The sequence below is a fragment of the Phyllostomus discolor genome, chromosome 10 (genome assembly GCF_004126475.2).
Source record: "Phyllostomus discolor isolate MPI-MPIP mPhyDis1 chromosome 10, mPhyDis1.pri.v3, whole genome shotgun sequence".
In the NCBI taxonomy this organism is placed as follows: domain Eukaryota; kingdom Metazoa; phylum Chordata; class Mammalia; order Chiroptera; family Phyllostomidae; genus Phyllostomus; species Phyllostomus discolor.
In genome coordinates this window covers 23,313,245-23,326,281 of record NC_040912.2, presented here as the reverse complement: position 1 = coordinate 23,326,281, position 13,037 = coordinate 23,313,245, and the positions used below count along the sequence as shown (strand labels likewise).

The 13,037-nt window shown below is 39.2% G+C and overlaps 1 protein-coding gene across 3 annotated transcripts in view; it reads right to left on the bottom strand.

The window, feature by feature from the left end:
• The window catches only part of THSD7A (thrombospondin type 1 domain containing 7A), a 349,815-nt gene that overhangs the window by 175,316 nt on the left and 161,462 nt on the right, over positions 1 to 13,037 (bottom strand). The gene's annotated exons all lie outside the window — the stretch shown is intronic.

Here is a 13,037-nt window from a genome sequence, read left to right as displayed (position 1 = left end):
TTTCCACTTCACCCTTTAAGACACAGTATACATACGGATATCTTAAATATGTCATAAACATTATAAATATAAACTATTTATACCTCTATTACTATAGATATATCCTCTAAATAAATCTCTAATATTTATCCATAAAATATTTGTGTTCAAACTCTTACCTATCTGTGCCCTCTTGAATCATAGGGATATTGGACTTTAAAGTGTAATGTGCATATATGAAGATAAAGATGATGTTATCAATATCGATAACTAAGGGCAGATGCACTTTGAGGAAATCCCTGGAACTGAGCGGCCTTGTGTTGATCTTGGTCGGTAACCAATGGTGCATGTTTACAAGACAGAGGCAGTCTGTCGCCGTGATAGAGCTGTTTGTTCCAGTGGGAGAATCCGCAGATAATTCTGCTTGTCATGCAGGTGCTATATTTAACTATGGTAATCAACCACACAGAGAGGCAGGTCCATTTTAATGTAACAGCTCACATTCAATCTTCTTAATTCTACTGGCATGGGTACAAAAACTGATCTTTTAGGAGACAGAGCTCAAAGCATCGAAGCCAATTTGAGTTGAGAGGTCTGGGAAGCAGGATCATGTAAGAGTGGGGGGTCAAAGGACATTGTGAGTCAGCTCTGTTTTTCTTATAATGACAGAGAGAACTAAACTCCCCTTTTGCTCAAATATCATGTATTGCATATCAATGGTGCATTAGGTATGGCATTAACCACAGAACAAAACTTTTTCTGTGATAAATTTTTACTCTTATAAGTGAGTTTGTCCATGAAAATCAGACAAAATAATGTCCAAATGATAACCTGTATAGCTTTCCTCTTACAAAATTCCCCCTATTCTCCTCTTAAATATATGTCCTATTCTTTATGAGATTGGTTTCATATACATATTTAGATATTATCCTCTGTATAATTTTTATCAAATTCATATGGTATATACAGGCACAGATTTAACCATCCATTTGAAACTTTTATAATGAAGGGGACCATCAGTTAACTACCTCCAGTTATTCTGGAAACCTGATCGAAATTGGGATGTCAGCTATGTTACTAGATCAAATTATTTATGATAACATGGCCCCTTTGGATAAATTCTATCTACATTGGGAAAACAACTATAAATACCTGGTAGGCAGTCATAGCTTTGGGCTTCCCTAAATGTAGCAACGCCTAGAACAGGGATGATGTGTTTTGTGGGGACTTGCAGGAGAGGACAAGGGCTTGTTTCCAGAGATATCAGCTCCTGTGGGACATGAAACTTTTAAGCCAAGTCAGCTCTTGGGCCTTCCTAATGTAGGACTTATCTTTCTCCATCTGAGCAATGCTATATGGATTTCTAGGGCAATTTTCAGATAAGGAATGTCAATGCTACAAGATGGTAAGTTCTAGTTCCTGTTCTATATGCTTTGAAGCAGATTAATGCCAAATGTGGTCTATGATAACCTGCGGGTCTTGCGCATCTGAAAATCTGTACAGCCTACATTTACAACATGACTCATATTACCTCATTTAATACTTGCAAGTATCCTTTTATGTGGGTGTCAGTATTAATTCCGTTTTATAGGGAAGGAGCCTCCAAAAGGTTAGGGAATGTGTTTGAGATTATATAGCTTGTCAGTAGTGGGACTGGCAACTGAACATGGATTTTCTAAAACCAGAACCCTGCTTCTCCCCACAGTTTAAACTAACTGTAAACCTCACTTTGTGAGAGCAAATGCTTTAGCTGAGGCTGACACCAAACTCACTGGCACGTTGTGAATCAACTAGCATCACTAGTTCACAGAGCAGGATTTGTACCATCCATGCCCTTTGCACATGTGCCGCTTATCCTAAAGAGGAATTAGTGATTATGGAAAAGCCAGAGTGAATACATTGTTTCTGATAAATGTTACAATTTTCAATATAGGTCCTACATAAGAGACATCAGTAGCATAAATGTGAGAACAATATTATGGGATATGATTATATAGCTTTTAATGTATGTGATGTCTGTCTATCTATCATCTATCTACCTATCGATCTATCTATAGTTTGTCTCTCCTGTAATTTTCCAATAGCCCAAACCATTATTTCAACAAATGTGTACTAGGTAACTCTACTTCAAAAGTACAAAGACAAGGTTACAGTAATTAAAGTCTGAAGCATATAACTCTGCTTGGGGAGGCACAGAATGTTATATGAAGTAGTAGGTTATTATGATGAATTTTAAACAATATATTAGAATTTGTCAAATTGTGATAAAGGTAGTTAATCGAGATGTGAAAGAAAATAGCCTTTTGTTTGTTGGTGGGGCGGGGAAAATATAGACTTTTCCTTGGCTTTGATGTAAGGAGTTGTGTTGAGCAACAGAAATAAGTGGAATTGAAGCCTAGGGTCAGATCCAGGTAACTGATTATGTAGACCTAGAAAGTACCTCTTGTGGCTAAGAGGGCCACTGAAAGATTTGGAGCAAAAAGGCAGATATTGTATTTCCTGTTAAGTATTCACTATGAGCCAGACATTGGTCAGGCTGAGTGAGAAATCATCATAAACATGAGAGTGACCCTCATGTCTATTGTGAGAATGTCTATTGTGAGTCATGCACTGTGTTTTACCTGGAATAGCTCATACAGTCTTCAAAACTACTCTGTAAGGTAAAGATCCACAGTTTTCCCCCCTTTTTCCTTTCCTTTTGTTTAAAGATAAGGGAATAGAATCTAAATGCCTTATCCAAATTTAGGAAGTAGCAGAACTGGGACTCTAACTAGATCTTTCTGCTCATGAGGTTTATGCAGGTGTCCACAAAGGCAATGGCCGTAAGAATTAAAAGGAGTTACAGACTTCAGAAACTGTACAACCTGATGAAGAGTTGAAAGGGTTAAAAGAAAGAAAGAGATCATTTAAAACTTGTAAGTTTTGCCCTGGTCAGGTGGCTCAGTTGGTTGGAGCATGATCCCATACACAAAAAAGGTTGGGGGTTCATTTCTAGGTCAGGGCACACACCTAGGTTGCTGACTGCTCTGTAGTTGGGGAGGGTGAGGGGGGACAACTGATTGATGTTTCTCTCTGTCTCTCTCTCCCCTCCTTCCTCTCTCTCTAAAATCAATAAGGCATATCCTCAGGTGAAGATGAATAAAGAAATAAAACAAACTTGCAAGTGTCAAGCTTTGGTCGTCTAGCAAGTGGCCCTGCGCTCCTTTGAAATGGAGAACATGGAATGAGAAGTAAGTTTTTGGCAGTTGATAAATGAGTTGGACATTGATATCTCGATTTGATATGGACATATCCAGGACATATCCAAGAGAGACAGAAATGCCCTATAGATAGATCCATAATTAAGGGTCAGGGGTTTAGTACATTTCTGGATGACTTGTATACTTTTAGGAATTATCAGCACACCAAAGTTCAAAGCTAAGGCCATAGGAGTGGCTGAGCACTCACGCACTGGGGCTCATTCGAGGGCCGCATAATCCACACACGGCCTTACAGTGAACCTGGGTATAACCCACACATGGCCTTACAGTGAAGCTGGGTAGAGCCATGAACACTGTAATATTTATTAAGTTCAGTTTTTTTGTTGTTAGTGAGACTAAGTAGTTCACCAAATCATCCATGGTTGCCATAAACTATTAGGCTGTCATCTTCTAACTATTCTTTTGTTTATTCTAGTCATGCAAAAAGTTGACACTATAGAGCTTAGGGGAACTATATTTTCTGGCTCATTATGATTTTCATGAGAACATGACCCTCTGGAAAGTCAAAGTCAAAGTAGAAGGTATGTGGTCTCTGTGACAGTTTCCTTTTCACTTATATGGTATGTTCAGGATACCCCACATGACTAAGAAGGAATGTGGTTGTTCTAGTCCTGGCCAGCAAAATATAAGGGTAATGGGACTTAAACCACATATAGAGTATTACTGTAACTCTACTGACCATTTCAGAAAAAAATAGCATGGTTTGTGAGGTAGATACATTTTTCAAATATGCCTCTGACAGCCATCAGCCAATTGACAGTAATTTCTATGGTCCCATAACTATGCTTACATACAAACACTTAATTTTTAAATTACATTCAGAGATTAACACAGAATATATTCAGACACATTTAGTTTTTCTACTAATTCAGTGTTTGCTTTTTCAGTGAAAAAAATGAGTGAACCAAGAGGACTGCCAGGTTTTCTGAGTCCCCAGTTTGTGGCAAGTTATAAAATGATGCATTCCATGCTCTAGTCAAGAGACCTGGGGTCATGACCTGGGGTGTTCCTCCATCGGCACTGTCGAGTTGCCTGACTCCGATCAGGTAGAGATTACTCTGCCCCATAGCTTTTCTACACGGTGAGAGCACATTTTCCGAAAAGACCACTAAGGTCCCTTTCTTCATTTAAGTTGTCATAACCTAAACAATCTTATTTCTTATTGGCTTGTGTTTTCAGATAGAATAAAAAAAACTTTTCTGAGCTTTAACTATGTTCAGTTGCATTCTTCTGAAACATGAAATTAAATTTCCTGCAATTTACCATTTATTTATGAATGTGAATAAACAGTTTACAATTCTTTGAGCTAATTTTATTCTCTAAGTGTGCCCTTTCCTTCACAGATTTCAGCAAGTTAGAAGCAATCATTCATTTGGACGCAAAATGCATGCACAGTCAAACCACTTTTTTTTTTTTTTAAATAAAGGCAGAGGTCTTTCCCTTTGCTTTGATATTTGAAAATCCTTTGTTGAGCTGCTGTGGAACGTTGCCAAATGGTGTCATCTGCCAGCTGGAGCGATCATATGCTCCCTATTAAAGCTGAAGGCCGCGGTGCTGGTCAACAGCTGAATGTGAGGCTATCAGCGTGGCGTGTATTTAGTAATGGGATAAACTGTTGTAGCAACGAGGCCTTCCTGGAAGGGCCAGGACATGCATTTTCTCTCCTTTCACACAGCAAATGCTTACATGCAGCTGTTTCCCTATCACCCATGCTGTTCAGGAGATGAACCATAATGGAGACTCATGGCACAATTGCAGAGCCACCCCAAGTGAAAACTCTAGATAGCTTTATTAGATGGGGTCAGACCACCTACCGGACTTCTGAAATGGAGTTACATGGCAGGAATCGTTTTGGCAATTCTTTTCATCAAAGACATTTTTTCACATTAAGGATTCTTTGCCTCTTTTTAAAACTCTAAGTAGGAAGAGAAGTTAAACATATTACAGGCATGTTTTAGGTTTTTATTTTGGGTTCTGCACCCAATTTCAATGTGTGCATGTCAGGCAGAGAGGGTTCCCAGAAGCAACAATTAATTCTCAATCAACAGCAAGCTGTCTCAGAATTCATCCTGATTCCGACACCCTCTACCCAGAGAGAGCATCAGGTTCCGGTTAAGAGTTCAGTCTATCCAATGCCCTTCCCCCACTTCAGATGCCAGGTGCAGCTCAGGTTGTCACCTCTGCATCTGACCGACTGGCTATAAGTCAGAGGTTCCCATTACCCTCTTCTTGGGTTCCGTTGATTTACTAGAGCAGTTCACACAAGTCAGAAAAACATTTTACCTACTAAATCACCAGTTTATTATAAAAGACTATAACTTAGTAACAGCCAGGTTGAAAAGACACGTAGGGCAAGAAATGTCAGAAGTGGTGCGGAGTGGCCATGATCTCTCTAGGAGCTCCACTCTGAATCTGGCTGAATCACGTGTTCACCAACCCAGAAGCTCTCCAAACTCATTTTTGGGGGCTTTTATAGAGGCTTGATTCCATAGGCATGGCAGATTAAATCATTGACTATTGGTGCTGATTCAATCTCAAGGGCCTCTCCCGTCTTTGGAGGTTGGTGGGGGCGGGGAGGAGTGAAAGTTTCAACCTTGTAATCATGTGAGTTCTTGGTGCCACAGACAACCAGGCCCATCCTTGGGTGCTTTCCAAAAGCCACTTCATTGACTTAATAAAAGACACCTTTATCACTCTCAACACTTAGAAAATTCCAGGGGTTTGGGGAAGCTGAATGGCCAAATATATACTTTTATTAGTATAAATCATAATATCACATATTAATTATTTCAAAGTAATATTGCCAAGTATCAACTCAAACACTGATTAACTGTCATAACTTTTATGACAAATTAAAGAGAGAAATAAAGTCTAATACATCCAAGTTAAAGATATAAATTAAAAGCAAGAAAGTTTAGGGTCAGTGATAATGATTACAAAGTCTTTTCTATATTGACTAAAATTGGACTTCATTAACATTCACCTGCCCTGGCCAACTCCCCATGGCCTGGATAATATGGAAATACCAATGATATAGAATCTAATCATAAGTTGTAATTCACAATTCATGAAAACGTAAGAAAAATAAGGCAGTGATTCTAAAATAATGCTAACTTTTACTGCTTTTGATTACCAATTTTAGGATATTTTCCCAATATTATTTTCTTTTCTCTGAACTTTCAACTCTGAGATGAGCATCCATAACCATGACTTCAACCAAAATAACCACAGCCATATTTCTGTTTACCTAAAATATGATAGCTTCTAAACCAAAGTCAACATCTTCCCCTCAAGCCGACCCGCTGCACTATCTTTCTTATCCCTCCTAATTCCTCATTGTCCACTCTCCCCTGCGCCCATTCAATAACAAGTTATCACAAATCCTTGCACACAGCATGTTTTCAGGGCATCCTCTGATCTCTGTTTTCTTTCTTAGAGTCCTGAGCCAAGTGTGCTCTGTTTTGTGACAGTAGTAGGAGGATAAACTGCTACTAATAGGTACACAGCATCCCGTGCTACCCTGTCAGAACAGCCTTTCTGACAAACTTATATTTGTCTGATGTATCACCTGCTCAAGAACCCACAGTGGTTGGCTTAGAGTCACCTTTGTCCGGCTGAAACGCTTCCTTCCAACTTTCAAGGCTCTTTATGCTGTTCTGACCTGTATCTCCTCGCGGACATGGAAGCAGGGCACGCTGATTGCCTCTTTCGTGTCCATGTAGCTTCTGGTTCTCTCTCATTCCCTTTGGCTCTTAACCTTTCAGAGATCTTCTCAAGCCCGTGACATATTGTGGAATACTAAATTTAACAGGGGAGATTTAAAGTATTGACTTTACATTAGCAAATGACACACCCAGAAGTGAAGAGACTGACTCTAACAGTGACCCCTGTGACAACGCGGCAGAGCTGGCCCCTAAGCACAGTGGGTCACCAGGACTGACGAGACATTCGAACTGGCTCAGATAAGGCACGACTTAAATGGGGTCAGGAATGCTGCTTCACACAGGAAAGCAGCATTCGGATTCCTAATATTATTGCTGCGCCACATGTAAAGAGCTGCCTAAAAAGAGACAAGGTCTAGAAGAATTGAGGCAGGGTCTGTGAGAATATCCATTGGGACAGGGTAGTATGGCCTCAGGGAGGGAGGGAGGCCATAGGGACTTTGGTAGGAGGTCCTCTTGACTTTCACCCCTAGTTCAACCACAGACATTTATGTAATCTGTTTTCTTAAAAAAAAAAATACTAGGGGTCAGTGAGTGAAAAGACCTGCAGATCTGTCCTTTCTTTGTCACATGATCTTGAGCAAATCACCACTCCTCTCCAAATCTTTAAATTAGAGACAGTGGCACTTGGCTTTTTAAAAAATTTTACAAGCCCTGGCTGGTATAGCTCAGTGGATTGAGCGCGGGCTGCGAACCAAAGTGTCGCAGGTTCGATTCTCAGCCAGGGTACATGCCTGGGTTGCAGGCCATGACCCCCCAGCAACTGCACATTGATGTTTCTCTCTCTCTCTTTCTCCCTCCCTTCCCTCTCTAAAAAATAAGTAAATAAAATTAAAAAAAGAATTAACTAATGAGTAGCATCCTCCAAATTTAAAAATAAAAATAAATAAATAAATAAATAAATAAAATAAAAAAATTTACAACATAGTTGTGTGAACAGTGTGAGTAACTGTCATAAAAATTGCTTGAAAATCATTAATTCCTCCAAGTGTTAGGTATGAAGATGATGGGAAAGATGAGACAAACCAACTTAAAAATTTGAATCTAACTTTAAGTATTAACTGTTCTTCTCTGGAAGCCACCTAGACTCTCATCTCCTTGGACAAAGAGAGGAGCACTTGATCATTTACTGCTTCTTGTTCATCTCTAATTTCGGCATGTGTGTTACTATCCCTCCTCTACTGGACTTTATACTTGGCAAATCTTGCAGCCCTTATTTATTCCTTTGTTCGCACTGCCTCAGTACTGGGCAAGACAGAAACAATGTACACCCCATTCATAATTCACATAATGTAGACAAACAAACAGGAAGAAATCATTGTCAGTGTAGCAGGTGAAGACAGGAAAGGGTATTTTATGAGTAATAAAACTACAGAAGAGGCTTTCAATGAGAAGACATAATAAGTTATGGAGGAACAATACTTTAAAATATTCTATCCACTAATCAAAAACTCTTTAGTAAACTCTTGAAATATGCAGTCTGTAGGATGAAGAACAGCTTGCTTAGTTCTGTGTTGAGAGAAAGGGGAAAGCTGAATCATTTAAATGAAGATAATTCTATTTGCCATTCCATAATGCCTTCTCAAAGGCTTCAGCAGGCTCAGGGAAGAAACCGAGACCATCAGAAATAGGACTAGAAAATCAACATCTTTAGATAAATTTAAATAAACAGGAAAAATGAAAAGTCATTACAGCTATATGGGACTTTCTGCTAGAATATTTGTTCAACTTAATGGAAAACTGCTCACTGTTGGCTATATTTTTATCTTATCATTCACAATGTTTCAAGATACATACTTTGTAATCTCAAAGTGATTTTTCTTTAATGAAAACTAAATTTCATTAGAAACATCTTTTTGTTGAATTACAAAACTACATAGAAGAGGATGCTTAAAGGAGATTAATAAAAAATGAGGCCCTGGCTGGCATAGCTCAGTGGATTGAGCGCGGGCTGGGAACCAAAGTGTCCCAGGTTCGATTCCCAGCCAGGGTACATTCTTGGGTTGCAGGCCAGAACCCCCAGCAACCGCACATTGATATCTCTCTCTCCCTCTCTCTCTCTCTCTCTCTCTCTTTCTCTCTCTCTCTCTCTCCCTCTCCCTTCCCTCTCTAAAATTAAATAAATAAAATCTTAAAAAAATAAAAAATAAAAAAAAATAAAAATAAAAAATGAGGTCAGATTCCCTATTTAAGTACCTATTTGACATTTTATAATACATTGAAGGTTTCAAGTTATAAGTTGAAATCGGATATAGATTTTAATAACCACAGATGTGAAACAACCTCACATTTCAACCTCAATAGTATATAGTTGTCAAAACAATGAGAATTTGTAAAGGTATTTGTCAGTAAAAACACACTTTTCTTTTATTACAGTCTGCTTCAAGTGTTAGGGAAGACCTACCTAAATCAACATTTAATATGCAATTAAAGAAATGAATCCAGTTTCTATTCTAGAGGAGCAAGACCATGCATTAAATATATGCAGATGGCACTTTTAAATATACAGATTTTCATTTTTGGGTGAGAGGATTGATTACAATATGTTATTTTTTTGTGCTACATATTCTATAACTGATGAATAAGGCTATTCTTCAGAATATATTCATTCTAATATTAATGGATAACTGTGTATTCAGGCAAGAGACCTGTTATATTACTTGCAAAAGTAATTACTGTACATTAAATGTTTACAAGGTAATAAATATTATTGATCAATTCATTAATATTAATAACCATAATCATTGATTTAATGGTTTGGTAGGTATTACATTTCATTATGTGCTCAGAACAGCTACTATGCATACTGGATTTATAATCAAGTATAATAAATTCATAGATATAATGATATCATAATTTACTGTGCCTTAAACTTCCTGGATCAAAGCAATATATAAAAACACAGGGGGGTATTGAAGGTGGTAGGTTAATCATGGAACTTTGACTGACCATAAATATCATAAAGCACAAATGTATACATGTACATATATTTTTCCCTATAAAGGAACCCAATCCTCCCAACTGATTCTTCAATGTTATAGATGAGGTAAAGGTGACCCAAAACCATGAAGCCATTTGCCAAATTCATGGAATTTCTGCCACTGGCCCTGTAGCATCTCAGCGCCTACTGAGAATCCTTGAATGCTCACTGAAACCACTGCAGCACCCCCCCCCCCCCCCCCGCCATCACATCCTAAACTACCTAAGGGAAACACAGCAGATTTCCACGCCTGGTGCCCCTCCAGATGGCTTTCTGGGCAGCACCCAGGATGAGCCCATGCTGCGCTCTCTCTCTACAGCACAGTCTTCATGGAGTCTGCAGGAAGCAGCCCTCACCATAATTATCTCTGAAAGTGTGGGCCCTGCCCCACAGGGCTCCCCGGGCACAGCAGTAGCTTGCTGGCACTACTGCTCCAGAGCTGACCTAAGTAAAATGGAACTAGACTCCCAGACCCCAGGAAATAGAGAGGTCCTGAAAAAGAGCCCCTCATAAGGTATGAAGTTAAGAGAACAGCCTCTCTTTTCAAAGAGTTTGCTTTACGGATGCTCCTTCCTCAGTGCCCTGACTCCTTTTTATATTCTTGAAGTGGGTCTGAGGATCCAAATCCATCAGAGTATCCAGATATTATCTTTGAATCCCATATGTGTTTCCTAGAGATACACTGCATATTCACAGAAATAAACATCCTTAAACATATACTCATATTTACTTATATACTCATGCGTGTATGCAATGTGTCACTAGCAAGAATATCAGAATGATTTTATTAGGTCACGCATTTTTTTAAAAGATTTTATTTATTTATTTTTAGAGAGAAGGGAAGGGAAGGAGAAAGAGAGGGAGAGAAATATCTATGTGTGGTTGCCTCCTGCACACCCCCTACTGGGGAACTGGCCTGAGACCCAGGCACGTGCCCCAATTGGGAATCCAACTGGAAACCCTTTGTTTCCCTGCCCATGCTCAATCCACTGAGCTACACGAGCCAGGGCTGGGTCACACATTTTAATAGTATATTTTGATAGTATTACCACATCATTCTCCATATGGCAATCTTAATTTATATGCTGATCATCAGTGTTTAAGTACCATTTCATCATATGTCAACCCAAACTTGATATTATCAAAGTATTATACAGGTTTTTTTTTAACTAAAAGGGTGAGCCCTGGCTGGTGTGGCTCAGTGGATTGAGTGCTGGCCTGCAAACCAAAGGGTTGCCAGTTCAGTTCCCAGTCAGGGCACATCACTGGGTTTTGGTTCAGGTCTCCAGTAGGGGGCACACGAGAGGCAACCACACATTGATGTTTATCTCCCTCTCTCCCTCCCTTCTTTCTAAATATAAATAAATTAAATTAAAAAAGAAAACTAAAAGGGTGATTAAGTGGTTAACTCTTTGTTGTCTTACTTTGCACATCTTTGATTACACATGAGGATCAACTTTGTATAAACCCATTGGCCTTTGTATTTCTGCTTTGCTTTCACCAGGTAAGGAGAAAGGACAGTTTCAGTATCTTACCATCAGGTTGCATCAACTCTCTGAGCCAGTTTTTCTTCAGGGATTTTGTTCATATCATCATCCCATAGGGTATCTATGTGGATGACAGTATGCCAATAAATCTTATAATCAGAGAGTAGCAAGTACACTAGAATCTCTGGTAAACCATGTGAGTTTATGAAGGGTGAAATAGATGATATACAAATTCAAGGAATTCCCACTTCTGTGAGTTTTCTGAGTGCCCAACAATTTGGACAGATGATACCTCATATGAAAGGCAAATTGTGGTATTTCACTTTTCCTTACCCTAAAAAAGAGGCACGATATTTGGGGGAACTCTTTGGATTGTTGAGGAAACACACACAACTTTTAGCACTTTTGATCTAATCCATTTACTGAGAAAACTAAGTAAATTGGCAGCCTTGGGTGAAGTCTAGAATAAAGCCAGCAAACAAATGAATAAAGCATTTGCAGCTCATTCAGGCTCTTGTTGCCAGCATCTCTGAACTTGGCTGATATGGATCAGTAGAACTAACTGCCATGAAATAATCACAAAAGAAGTTCTTATGTTTTTGTGCAAAGTTATGCCTTTTCTTTACATCCTAAGTTGCCCCCGGCCCTCAATGGATGTCAGTCAGTTTCTTTCTCTAGTCACCTTAGTGCTTATTCATGGAAAAGATGGACAGGCTGTCAGGAATGAAGGTTTTGAATGAGCTCAAAATACGTACTTCCCTTCACCAAAGTTAATTGGATACCACTGTTCTGAGTGGGTATCCTGCCAGCAGCAGAGGATAACCCTGGGGGAATCTGTGATCGGTGGTAGATTGTGCTTTTAATCCTGGAAGAAGGGTGGGGGCAGCTCGATATCAATGGAACAGACAATTCTCTTGGCTGTGCATTTGTCTTCTTTATTCACCATGCTTCTGCCAGTACCACTTTCTAGAGACTTACTCAATGCCTTATTCACTCATGGATTCCTACTGCTTCGAATAGTTATTTTACAGGGATGGTGCAAGGTGATGGAGTGATTACACCAGAATCCACTGGTCTTAACGTGCGAATTACTCATCATCCAGAAGTAACTGGTCCAATGGGAAGATGGACTAGTCAAAGGAAGTTTCAATTAAGCCAACTGGGAAATAATAGTGGAATGTTTTACCTGAACCAGAAGCAAGTATATGGTACTATTTTTTTCCAGAGCCAAAATGTATATTTCTGGGAACTAAATATTAAGATAGAGAGTTATTTCTAAGGATCCACTTGAATAATTTTGGTTTGCATGACTTCGTACATCCTGCTTTAGAGATTTTAGTTCTCCAATGATGGACTGATTCCACTAGGAGAAAATATTTGTAGTGATCTGGAAGCTGACACAATCAACAGTCTGTTTCTGCTTCTTCATGCCACTAAACCAACTAGAAAAAAGGGGCAGGGGTCACAACTCAGTCGGTTGTGGTGGTTGGTCCTGATCATCACAAGTGAATGGAGTTCCTGCTTCGGAATGGGGCTGCCCCAGGGTACTGCCATGTCTAGTGTTAGGAAGGCAGATCTACCAAGCTCAAACCAGCAGCAGGTTAAAGTT